Genomic DNA, 12,499 nt, shown 5'->3' with positions numbered 1-12,499 from the left:
CTGCTTCCTTCTCAAGCACTAATCCCATAAAGAAGGAAAAGTCTTTTTTTTTCCCCTCTACCCATCTAAGTTCTCAGGAAGGGGGCCTGTAATTAGACTAAGAAAAGAGAGGTTAACAAAAGAAAAACAAACAGAAGTTTATTGAGCATCACACATACACAGGGGAGTACCTGGAGATGAGTAATTCAAAGGGGTGGGTAGAACTTGAGCTTATTTAGCTTTTTTTTTTTTTAAGATTTTACTTTAACTAGTTGCTACATCCAACGTGGGCCTTGAACTCACAACCCAGAGATCAAGAGTCCCAAGCTCCATGAACTGAACCAGGTTGCCCCATTATTTAGCATTCTAAAAAAAACAAAAAATAAAAAAACAAGGGGTGCCTGGCTGGCTCAGTCGGTAAAGCATATGTCCCTTGATCTTGGGGTTATAGGGTTTGAGCCCCACATGGGGTATAGAGATTACTTAAAAATAAAATCTTTAAGATAGATAGATAGATAGATAGATAGGTAGATGGATAGATAGATAAGTCTCCAATAACTAAATTTGTCCTTCCTGGTAGAGAGAGTAGGGAGAACACCTTTATAATTTATGTCCTACTTTTAGGCAAATAGAGGGGGGGCAGAAAGCTTGCTTATATCTGCTTCTCAATTATCTCCAGTTCAAAATAATCTTTATGCCAAAGTGGCATATTTTGTGGTGGCATATTCCGCTACCCTCCAATCCTTGCTCTCACAAACTTTCTCCAAAAAGAAAACTTTTGCTATTGCCTCCATCTAGTAACTTTTACTCTGCAGGGGTTCAAATACTGGCCTTGGAGCCAGATAGAACTGGCCTGAATCGGGGCGCCTGGGTGGCTCAGTCGTTAAGCATCTGCCTTCGGCTCAGGTCATGATCCCAGGGTCCTGGGATCAAGCCCCACATTGGGCTCCTTGCTAGGTGGGAAGCCTGCTTCTCCCTCTCCCACTTCCCCTGCTTGTGTTCCTTCTCTCGCTGTGTCTCTCTCTGTCAAATAAATAAAATCTTTAAAAAAAAAAAAGAAAAAGAACTGGCCTGAATCTCTGCTCCACCACTTACTAGTCCTATGACCTTGAGCCAGGACTTGATCTCTCTAATCCTCATTTGTAATGGAAAGGATTGTCTTAGTCAGTTTGGGCCACTATAACAAATTACCATAGACTGGGTGACTTGGCTTAAGCAACAAACATTTATTTCTCAAAGTTCTGGAGGCTGGAAAGTCCTAGATCAAGGTACCAGCAGATTTGGTATCTGGTGAGAGCCTGCTTCCTGGTTTGTTGATGGCTGTCTTCTTGCTACGTCCTCACATGGCAGAGAGCAGAGAGAGGGGGGTGAGAGGGTGACAGAGAAAAGAAGCAAGCAAGCAAGCTCCCTTCTGTCTCTTTCTCTAAATTTTTTTTTTAAGATTTTATTTATTTATTTACAGAGAGATAGAGCACAGCAGGCAGAGGGAGAAGCAGGCTTCCCGCCGAGCAGGGAGCCTGACGTGGCGCTCCATCCCAGGACCCTGGGATCATGACCTGAGCAAAAGGCAGACACTTAACATCCTAGTCACCCAGGGGCCCCTTATGGTTGTACTTCTGTTAAAATGAATATGTGCACTCTCTCATATGGTCTTGACAGAAGCTCTGGGCTGAGCCACCCAGGCGCCCCTTCTGTCTCTTTCTTTAAAGCACTAGTCCCATCCTCAGTGCTCCACCTTCTTAACCTAATTACCTCCCAAAACCTCCACCTCCTAATACCATCCCATTGGGGGTTACATTTCAACATACAAATATGTGGAGGAGCCCCTAACAAGGATTAAAGTGAGATAATAAATATAAAGCACTCACCACAGTATGTAAACTATTGCAAGTAATCAGTAAATTAGAGCCATTATTATTTATTATTATTATTACTATTATTACCCAACTCTCCAATTAAACTCTTTTCAAAGATCGTCAGTACTTTCCCAATTGCCAAATCCAATGGCATCTGTGGTAGATTGTATAATTGTTCGTAGTTATTCACCTCCTCTTCCTGAACGAGGATTATACTGCCCACCCTGTTGAACATAGGAGTGGCACGTGACTTGCTTTGGCTAATGGAATGTGAACAGAATGACATATGTGACATCCAAGGAGATTTCACTTAAGAGCTATCTTTTTAAAAAGCACTGTCTTGCTTTTCCCTCTGCCATAAGACCCTGCCATATTTTAGATTGGGGCACTTTGTCAACCTGATCCTGGAGTGAAGAAGATATGAAGCATAGGTGTGGCCCATCAACAATAACCATGTAGCATGACTGAGAAATAAACTTCGTGGTTGATAGCCATTGAGTTCATCCCAGCCTGATAAAGTGTGAGTGCACTGACACTTTTTAGCTTTCGCTCCTTTAAAGCTAAGTACCAACCTGTGTCCTACTGACTTCATTAGGACTCCTCCTAAGTGGTCAACTGGTCTCCTAACACAACTTCTATAGTTAGTCTCTCTCTACTTTCAACACCATCCTTTTCTCACCTAGGGCCTCTTAATATGCAAGTCAGCTATGCCAATAACCCCTTACCTGACAGTGTCCTCACTGTCTTTCTGATAAAAACATATACAGATAGTGCATCCATCAGATCTATCCAATGCCTTGTTTTTGACAAGGCAGACTCCTGGACTCATTCTCATCCTTTGAATTCACTCCTTCTTCTGGAGCAATCTGTTGGATCTAATCCCTTTGGAGTTAAGGTACTGACCTCTGAGTCCTGATTAACCCCTTCTACCTCTGCCTTTGGGAAGGAGCTTCCGACCTACCAGGGGGCTCAGCCCTACCCATAAGTCCCATCCACAGATCCCTTACAGCCCCTTTTCATCCAGTCCCTTCCTCTTCATCTGAGATTCAGGCTAGTCTCCTTGAAACCCATCCACAAAGCTGGATGTTGAGCCACCACTCTCTCCAGGTATCTTTCTTACACAAAAATCATACTTTGCCCAGACATGTATCTCTATTATAGAATCCTGTCTCCTCTGAAGGGCCTACATCCCAACCTGGCCTGCTTTCCAGTGTCATCTCCAATCCCTTTAATGCAGTGCCCATCACCCCATGCCATGTTCTCCCCACTCAACAAATGCTATGATCTAGGTTCTACCCTTGTGCTGTTTGGACACACAGACGAATAGTACAAAGTTCCTATCCTAGTGGATCTATTTTAGTGGGGAAGATAGACACACACACAGAGATATCTATATACCTGTATCTATATGTAGACATATAAAATGTATATATATAAATATATAAGCTATATATTTATGTTACTTTATATATTCGTATATATGAAAAACATGACATAATGTTGGATAGTAATATGAAGAATATAGTAGGACCAGAGGATAGGGAGTGACAGGATCAGAGAAGGTACCTCTGATAAAGTGAGAACAGAGCAGAGAACTGAGGGCGGGGGTAGGGAGAGCTTTTTTAGGTAGAGGGAACTGATGCTTTTTCTTTGAGGAACTGAGAAGAGGCCAGTGTGGCCCAGAGGAAATCTTATAAAGTCTTGCAAGCCATTATAAGGACTTTCATTTAAAAAGTGAAGTCAATAAAAAATAAAATAAAGAATGAAGTCAAGGATGACTACAAATCTTGGCTTTGAGTAACAGTGAATGGTGATCCATTTAATGAGACGGGCTGTGCTGGGAAAGAAGCAAATTTGGAGGAGGATATTGTTCTGTTTGGCAACATTAAGCTCACAGTGCCTATCAGATATCTAGGTGGAGTTGTTGGGTAGGCAGTTGGCTGGTGGTCAAGTTAGAGATAGTATTTAAAGCCACAGAACTGGATCAGCTCATCTACCAAGCAAATGCAGATAGAGAAGAAAAGAAGGCCAAGGAATGAGCTTTAGGACCCTTTAAGGAAGACCACTGAGGGCACTGAGAAGAAGGTGTCAGTGAAGGAGCAAAAGGACCAAGTGGGGCGGGGGAGGAAGCATCCCAGAAGGCAGGTGAAGAAATTTGAAGAAAGAAAAGGTTGACCAAATGATAAATACTGGTGGGAGGTCATGCAAGATAAAGCTTGAGAATTAACCATTAGGAGAATGAACCATTTCATATCATGTAGTCATTAATGACCTTCACTAGGGCATAATATGTTGGGGATGAATGCCTGAGAATTGAGGTAGTAGACAGAATGTCTAGACAATTCTTTTAAGGGCTTTGCTAGAAATAGATGCAAAGTAATGAAGCAAGAGAGGATACAAGGTCAAGGAAAGATTTGGGTTCAATGGGAGCTTACAGAATTGTGTATGTTAATGGTTCTGATCCAATAAAGAAAAAGAAATTTATGATGCAGAGAGAAAAGGAAAGTCCTCAAGTCCAAAGCCTCCTTGGACCCCTCAGTGTGGGTTGCTCATGTCCCTGGTTTGCTCCATAGCTCCTGGGTGCGTCCCCAACACAGTTCTCACTGCACTTGTTCACTTGTCAGCTTTCCCTCCCCATAAAAAGCAATTTGGTGAATGGATACGGCTACATTTAGGAAGAAAACCCCAGGTTTGTCTGAGGACAACAAAGAGGATGTGTGCACTTTTAAAATAACAGTTTAAAATTGAGGACGACTGGATGGCTCAGTCAATAGGCATCTGCCTTCATCTCAGGTCATGATCCTGGAGTCCCAGGATCGAGTCCCGCATAGGGCTCCCTGCTCAGTGCATTAGGCTCCCTGCTCAGTGGGGAGTTGGCTTCTCCCTCTGACCCTCACCCCACTTGTGCTCTCTCCCTCCCTCAAATAAATAAATAAAATCTTAAAAAAAAAAAAAACACAATTTAACATTGAGTAAATTTTAAGCTCTTCCCCTTCCTGACCCTCCTTTACCTTAACACAGTAGGGCCTTTGCCCTATATTAGATGCGCCTCCTTGGCAGCAGATGGCCTGACACAGAGCCAGAGACCAAAGGCCAAAGGCACAGAACCTGTTAGCTTCAAAGCACCTTGTGCCTCCTTCCCCTTTCTTCCCACCCCTCAGCTGGAGATTCTGGCTTTGAGTACAAGGTCTCTTCTTCTTTCCTGACACAAAGCTTCTACCTGCTTTGGGGCCTGGCTTATAGAAGGAACATAGCAAATATTTTGAGAATGTTAAATCTGTCCCATTGTTCCCTTAACTCAATTTCCCTTTCTCTGGTCTCTAGCCTAACCCCACTCACTCTTCAAAGACATGTTCCAGTGAGGCACCATGCATGAAGATTTCCCTGGCCTGACAAAAAGAATAGTCCTGGGTAAATACAGTTTAAATAATAAGTAGTTTCTTTTTTTTTCCTCCCAGAACAAACGCAGAGATGGTATTTCTAGGTCTCATAAATTCAATAAAATGGCATCATCACAAACCCATCTTCTAGTCTACTAACCTCAGCATGATTTGCCCTCAGCACAAAATGGCTGCCGCAGTTCCAGCTGTTAGGGGCAGACAAGAAGAGAGGGCATTTCCTCACCGGCATCATTTAAAAATTTTTTTCAATTGTGGTAAAATATACATAACATAAAATGTACCATTGTAACCATCTTCAAGTCTATAATTCAGTGGCACGAAATGATGTACATTCACAATGCTATGCAACCATCACCACTATCCACTTCCAGAACTTTTTCATCATCCCAGATAGTACCCACTAAACATTAACTCCCCATGCCTCCACCCCTTAGCCCCTGACAATCTCTATTCTACTTTGTGTCTATGAATTTGCCTATTCTAGGCACCTCATGTAGGTAGAGTCATACAATATTTGCCTTTTTGTGATGGACTTATTTTACTCAGCATAATGTCTTCAAGGTTCATCCATGTTGCAGTATGTCAGAACATTTCTTTTTTGAGGCAGAACAATATTCCATTGTGAGTATAGAACTCTATGAGATACCACTTCACCTACTTCACCATTGTTTTTATTGTTGAGTTGTGGAAACTCTCCTTCATCACTTTTTTTGTAACAAAAACCATAAGATTTACCATCTTAACCATTTTTAATTTCACATTTCAAAAGTGTTAAGTATATTATTGTTATAGGCATATGTTGCTGGGCAACAGGTCTCTACCACTTTTTTATCTCTCAATACTAAAACTCTATGCCCACTAAACACTAATTTTCCCTTCCTGTTCTTGGTAAACACTGTCCTAGTTTCTGTTTCTAGGATTTTGACCACTTTAGATACTTCATATGAATGGAATCGTACAGTATTTGTCCTTTTGTGACTGGCTTAGCATCATGTCAAGACTCATCCTTGTTACAGCACGTGACAGGAAGTCCTTCTTTTTTAAGGCTGCATAATATTCCACTCCATGGAGATCCACATTTTCTTTTTGTATTCATCTACTGATGGACACTTAGGTTGCCTCCTCCTTTTGCTATTGTGAATAATGCTGCCACGAACATTGGTGTACAAGGAGCTGAGTTCTACATTCAATTATTTTGGATATATACCGAGAAGTGGAATTGACGGATCATATAATTCTATGTTTAATTTTTTGAGGAACCGCCATGCTGTTTTCCACAGCGGCTGCAGCATGCCACATTCCTACCAATAGTGACAAGGGTTCCATATCTCCATATTGTCACCAACACGTTTTCTGTTCTTTTGACAGTAGTCATCCTGATAGGCATGAGGTGATACCTTATTGTGGTTTTGATTTGCATTTCCCTGATGATTCGTGATGCTGAGTATCCTTTCATGTGCTTATTGGCCATTTGTGTATCTTCTTTGGAGAAATGTCGATTCAAGTCCTTTGCCCATTTTAAAATCAGGTTGGTTTTTGTCGTTATGAGTTTTAGAAGTTTCTTATATATTCTGGACATTTGCTCCTGCTCAGATATATGACTTGCAATTAGCTTTTCCCATTCTGTAGGTTGCCTTTCCACTCTCTTGTTTCCTTTGACACACAGAAGTTTTGAAGTTTGATGTATCCCCATTTGTCTATACTTGATGTTGTTGCTTGTCCTCTGCATCACTTTTAATGGATAAAGAAAACCTCTCTCAGAGCTCTAATCCCCCACCCCTACACACACAGACTTCCTCCTAGGTAGCTATTGGCCAAGATCAAGCCACAGGCCATCGCCTAACCCAATCAATCACTGTTAAAGGGAAAGAAACCACTGTGATAACCTCAGTCAACCATGGCTCACGTTTCTGTGGATGGAAAGGTGGGAGCCTTCTTGGAGCACATGGAATGAAATCAGAACAAAATTGAGGCCTCGCAAACAGAAAGGAGGAGAAGAGGGGTAACAACCATCATGGTCTGCCCCGGGTATGTAGAAGAATAGATCATCAAATATCTATATATTCTAAATCTAGAGGGTATCTCTTTGTATCCATTCTTATTTGTCTAATTGCTAGTGAAGTTGAATGTTTTCGCATGCTGGTCATTAAGTTTTCATTTATGTGAATGGTCTGATCATTTCCTTTTATTTATTTATTTATTTTTAAGATTGTATTTATTTGAGAGAGAGAGCGAGCAAGCACAAGCAGGGGGAGCGGCAGGCAGAGGGAAAGGAAGAAGCAGGTTCCCGGCAGAGCAGGGAGCCCAATGCAGGACTAAATCCCAGGACCTTGGGATCATGACCTGAGCCAAAGGCAGACACTCAACTAACTGAGCCACCCAGACACCCCTCATCATTTCCTTTTTAAATTTAAAAAAAAATTTTTAAGTAAACTCTACTCCTAACATGGGGCTCTAATTCACTACGCCAAGATCAAGAGTCACATGTTCTATTGACTGAGCCAGCCCATCCTTTGCCAATTTTAAATGAATTGTTTCTCGTTAATTTATAGGATATATATACAGAGATCTATCTACAGAGATGTCTACCTATGTCTATCTGTATCTAGGTAGGTTTATCTCTATCTCTGTATATACACATACATATTATATGTATTATACTGAATGCCATTATATTGGGATTATCTCTAGATAGATCGATAGATAGACAGACAGACATGTAGACCTGTCAAAAAGTGTTAACTTTATAAACAAGAAGTAGTTTAATGTTTGGGATAATTTGACTCACTTGTCCCCAGTGTACTTTAACAAGTAAACATCATTATGTCTGAGTGTGAGGAAGAATAAACAAATTCTAGAGTGGATAATACCTGCTTCCTGTCTTCAAGAATTTAACAAAGATCCAGAGTGCACGTCAGACTCTGCCAAGTGTCCTCGGAGATATAACCGAATGCTGTGGGACGAGGGCAGAGAACTTGCTTTGACTGGGGAGAGCAGTGCTGCTCTATGAAAGGGAGGTCAAATTCATAGGATGTGCAGGATGCCACAGGCAGAGAGCTAGAAGAGGCAGTGAGAGGAGATGGGGCTGGACGGAGGGTGTTGGCTGGAATGGAAGAGTTGTCCTTCCAGTCTAGCTGGAATGTGGAGTCAGAAGGGAGATAAGGGCGAAAAGGTAGGTTGAGGTCAGTGTTCAAGTTTGGGGTTGCTTATCTGAGGCATCATGGACCTATTTTGGAGATTGGCTTGGCACTGATGGGGATAAACATATCATTATCCCTAATCTTGAAGCAAACATGTTTTTGCCCACGCAAAATGAAAAACAAAAAAGATACTTTTAAAAGCATTAAACAATGTTCATTGTTTGCTCTGAAAGAACCCATTTCTTCAATTATTACCTCTTGTGCCAGCATCATCAATCTCCCATTTCCCTTACTTACCGGCTCCATCCCCTCAGGTAAAGTTTCTCTGCTGCTTCTTCCTCACTAGGGAATGAATCTCCTTTTAGCCGTTTTTATTTTGTTGTTATTTTCATTCTACATCTCTACTTAACTTGGAATCTCAAAGTCACCAATAACCTCCTAAGAAAGAAACAAACAGCCTGTGAAGTCTGAGAATGAATCTAAATCATCTTTCTCCTGTTGGACATAAAGTTTCATAGAATACTCACTTTAGTCAAGATCACTACGTGGCACAGAATACCACACATCCCCCTCTTGCTGAATGAATTACTGCTATTCTTTGCTAATTACTAGTAATTGGTGTGTGTGTGGAGCTGCCTCCCCACAGACAAACATTTATTGTAATATAAAATCAGAAGGCTGCCTCCTGCTTTCTGACAATACCAATCTAGAATCAACCTCTGCTTCCGTATACCTTCCCCAAAATTACCCAGTGAAAGTCCATATCCTATAATGGGTTCTTTGTTAGAAAGAACTCTTACTAGGGCGCCTGGGTGGCTCAGTCGGTTAAGCATCTGACTTCGGCTCAGGTCATGATCCCAGGGTCCTGGGATTGAGCCCCACATCGGGCTCCCAGCTCAGCGGGGAGTCTGCTTGTCCCTCTACCCCTTACCCCGCTCATGCTCTCTTGCTCATGTGCTCTCTCAAATAAAATCTTAAAAAAAAAAAAAAAAAGAAAGAACTCTTACTATGTTACCCTATATCCCCATATGTTACCGTTACTGCAACAAGTAACAAACCCAACCTGTTCAACAAGGGTTCCTTTGGTCCTTGGCTGAAGAACATTGACACTCCTGTGAATTTCTGTAGCTTTCTTAAGTCTTGGGCTCAGTGGCCTTCTGTGTACCATTCCCTTCTCCCTTTGAGCTCTTTCCTCGTGTCTTTACTCCTGCTCCATCTCTTTCCTCTGTCTTGGCTCCTTATCCCCTTCAGTGTGGGTGTTATTGACACTCTAGCCTCCTCTCTTTCTTAACACACCTTCTTGCCTTAAGGTTTATACATACACACTGGTGGCTTTAACTATGACCTCCAGGTGTGTAATTCACAAATGTGTCTCCCTAGTCCTGACTTTTCTCCTAAACTCCCATTTTATTCATATCCAGATAAATACTGGGACCACAAATTCAACTTCTCCAAAACATAGCATCTGTCCCCTTTAAACAACTTTCTCCACCTGCTGAGATTTTATGAATGATCTATTAATGGTATATTTCTCCAGTTCCTCATGCTGTAAACTTCAGGCCTAGTTTTGACTCTTCCCTATCCCTCAAGCCCTAAATTCAGTCAGTTCACGAATCCTGTTGATTCTTCTGTTGCAAATTTTCTTGTTAAGTGTCCTTTCGCTTTCCCACTGCCACCACCCCAATCCAGGCCCTTTGTTACCTCACAGTCTCAGCCTCACTTCTGATCTCCCACCCTACTCTCCATTTTTTTCCTATTTCCACTTTAATCTTCCAAACCCACTTTGATGGCATTTCGTTTCACAATCTTTTTTTTAAAGATTTTTATTTATTTATTAGAGAGAGAGAGTGCATGCACGAGAAAGAGTGAGAGAGAGCAGGAGCAGGGGTAGGAGCAAGGGGAGAGGGAGAAGCAGGCTCCCCGCCGAGCAGGGAGCCCGATGTGGGGCTCGATCCCAGGACACTGGGATCATGACCTGAGCCGAAGACAGACGCTTAACGACTGAGCCACCCAGGCGCCCCAATAAATAAAATCTTTAAAAAATATATAAAGTCTAGATATAACCCAGCCCTAGCATCCAACACTTTACCTTTTGACACTGCCCCAACACATTAAATAGCTCTTAAAACATACTACACAGAATACAGAAATGACTGGATATAATCACTGACTCTGATCTTCATTTAAGAATCAAAATGCTAAAATATTGTACCAAAGGCAATGGCAATAAAAGAGTATTTCTCAGAGTCAGGCACAGTGGAAACCACCTTCCATATCCACCTCTAACAGCTCTTCATCTACATCAAGGAGGTCAGATTCATGGAAAGGGAAAAATCTGCCTACTAATTTTTCAAAAAAGGATTAAAATGTTGGCCTTTTCTACTACTTTAACATCAAAAATCACACAGTAACACAGGCTTTGTCTTCTTGCAGCGAAAGTTGCTACATGATCTACCAGGAACAGTACTGTGAAACTCAATACAGAGAATATAAAATTGATTGATGTTAAGTGTAAAATGACCAGGTGAACACGTACTGCAGACCTACTATGTGACCACAGACCTGCTATGAGACAGGATGTTATGGGAACATAATACCTAAAACTACTAAAGAAGTCTTCACAAAGATGGGTTAAGGCAAGCCTTGTAAACTGACCAGGTTGACAGGTGTGTAATTAAAGATGGACACAAACTCTTTACCACTCCTCCCACGGAGAGGTGAAGTCCAGTTCACTTCCTCATAAATCTGGGCTGGCCTTAGTGATTTGCTTGACCAATAGCATCTGGCAGAGGCGATGTTCTAGAATTTCCGAGGTTAGATCATAAAGCTTGCAGCATCTGTCTGGGAATCTCGGAACAATCTCTGAGAGCCCTGAGCTTCCACGTAAGTCCATCAACTCTAAGACAGCTATGCTGGAAAATCTACATGTGGGGCACTGGGGTTCAGAGTCCCAGCGAAGGCCAGCCCTCCAATCAGTCATCCTTGTCTAAGTACCAGACATATGAATGACGGTTTCAGAGTCTCTACACCAGCCCATTTACCATTTGAATACCAAAAAATGATCTTTGTCAACATCAGTAGAAGAGGCATCCTTGCAAGCTGAGTCTTGCTCCAATTCCTGACCCACAAAACCGTGATACATTAAAAAAAAAATTTTTTTTGCCATTTTAAGGCACTAAGCTTTCAGGAAGTTTGTAATGCAGCGACACATAACCAGACCATCAGGTAAACAAGTGGGGAAGAATATTCTACACAAAACCAACGTCCTCTCTGATGCTCCAGTCAAATTGAACTCTATCATTTCTCATACGTACTTTGCCCGATTCTGCCTCACTGTACCTTCCACATGTTCTGACCTCCTCCACAATCCCAAATTCCACACCTTATATAATCTTCCTTTCTCGTGCCCTTCAGTTTTCCCAGCAAAATGGCACTTTCTCTCTCTTAACTCACATACTTCCACCTCTTTCAATGATGCTTCCTTAGGGTGGCACTGTCCCATTTTCCTGCAATAGTACAAATCAGTGCCCATTGTCCCAATTAATTAATAGTGCCCCCTTTCACTCCCAAGTGTCCCATTCTAGGCAATAAATCATATGGTCACCCTGTGATGAACACACTGCTTTGAGTGAGTTATTTGTGTAGAATTTTATCTCTTATTCTAGACTACATGATTACTTGAAAGCAAGTATGGTTGATCCTTGAACAATGTGGGGTTAGGGACACCAACCCCCCATGCAGTAAAACACCTGTATTAACTTCTGACTCCCCAAAAACTTAACTGCTAATAGCCTATGTTGGCTGGAAGCCTTACCGATAACATAAACAGTCGATTAACACATTACTTTGTGTGTTATATTCTGCATTATTACAATAAAATAAGCTAGAGAGGCACCTGACTGGCTCTGTTGGTAGAGCAGGAGACCCTGTGACTGAATCTTGGGGTCATGAATTCAAGCCCCACATTGGGCACAGAGCTCACTAAAAAACAAAAAAAAACAATAAAATAAGCTAGGGAAAAGAAAATGTTATTAAGAAAATCAGAAGGGGGGGCGCCTGGGTGGCTCAGTCGGTTAAGCATCTTGCCTTCGGCTCAGATCATGATCTCAGGGTCCTGGGATCA

The sequence above is a fragment of the Halichoerus grypus genome, chromosome 3 (assembly GCF_964656455.1).
Source record: "Halichoerus grypus chromosome 3, mHalGry1.hap1.1, whole genome shotgun sequence".
In the NCBI taxonomy this organism is placed as follows: domain Eukaryota; kingdom Metazoa; phylum Chordata; class Mammalia; order Carnivora; family Phocidae; genus Halichoerus; species Halichoerus grypus.
This window is presented reverse-complemented; position numbering follows the sequence as displayed.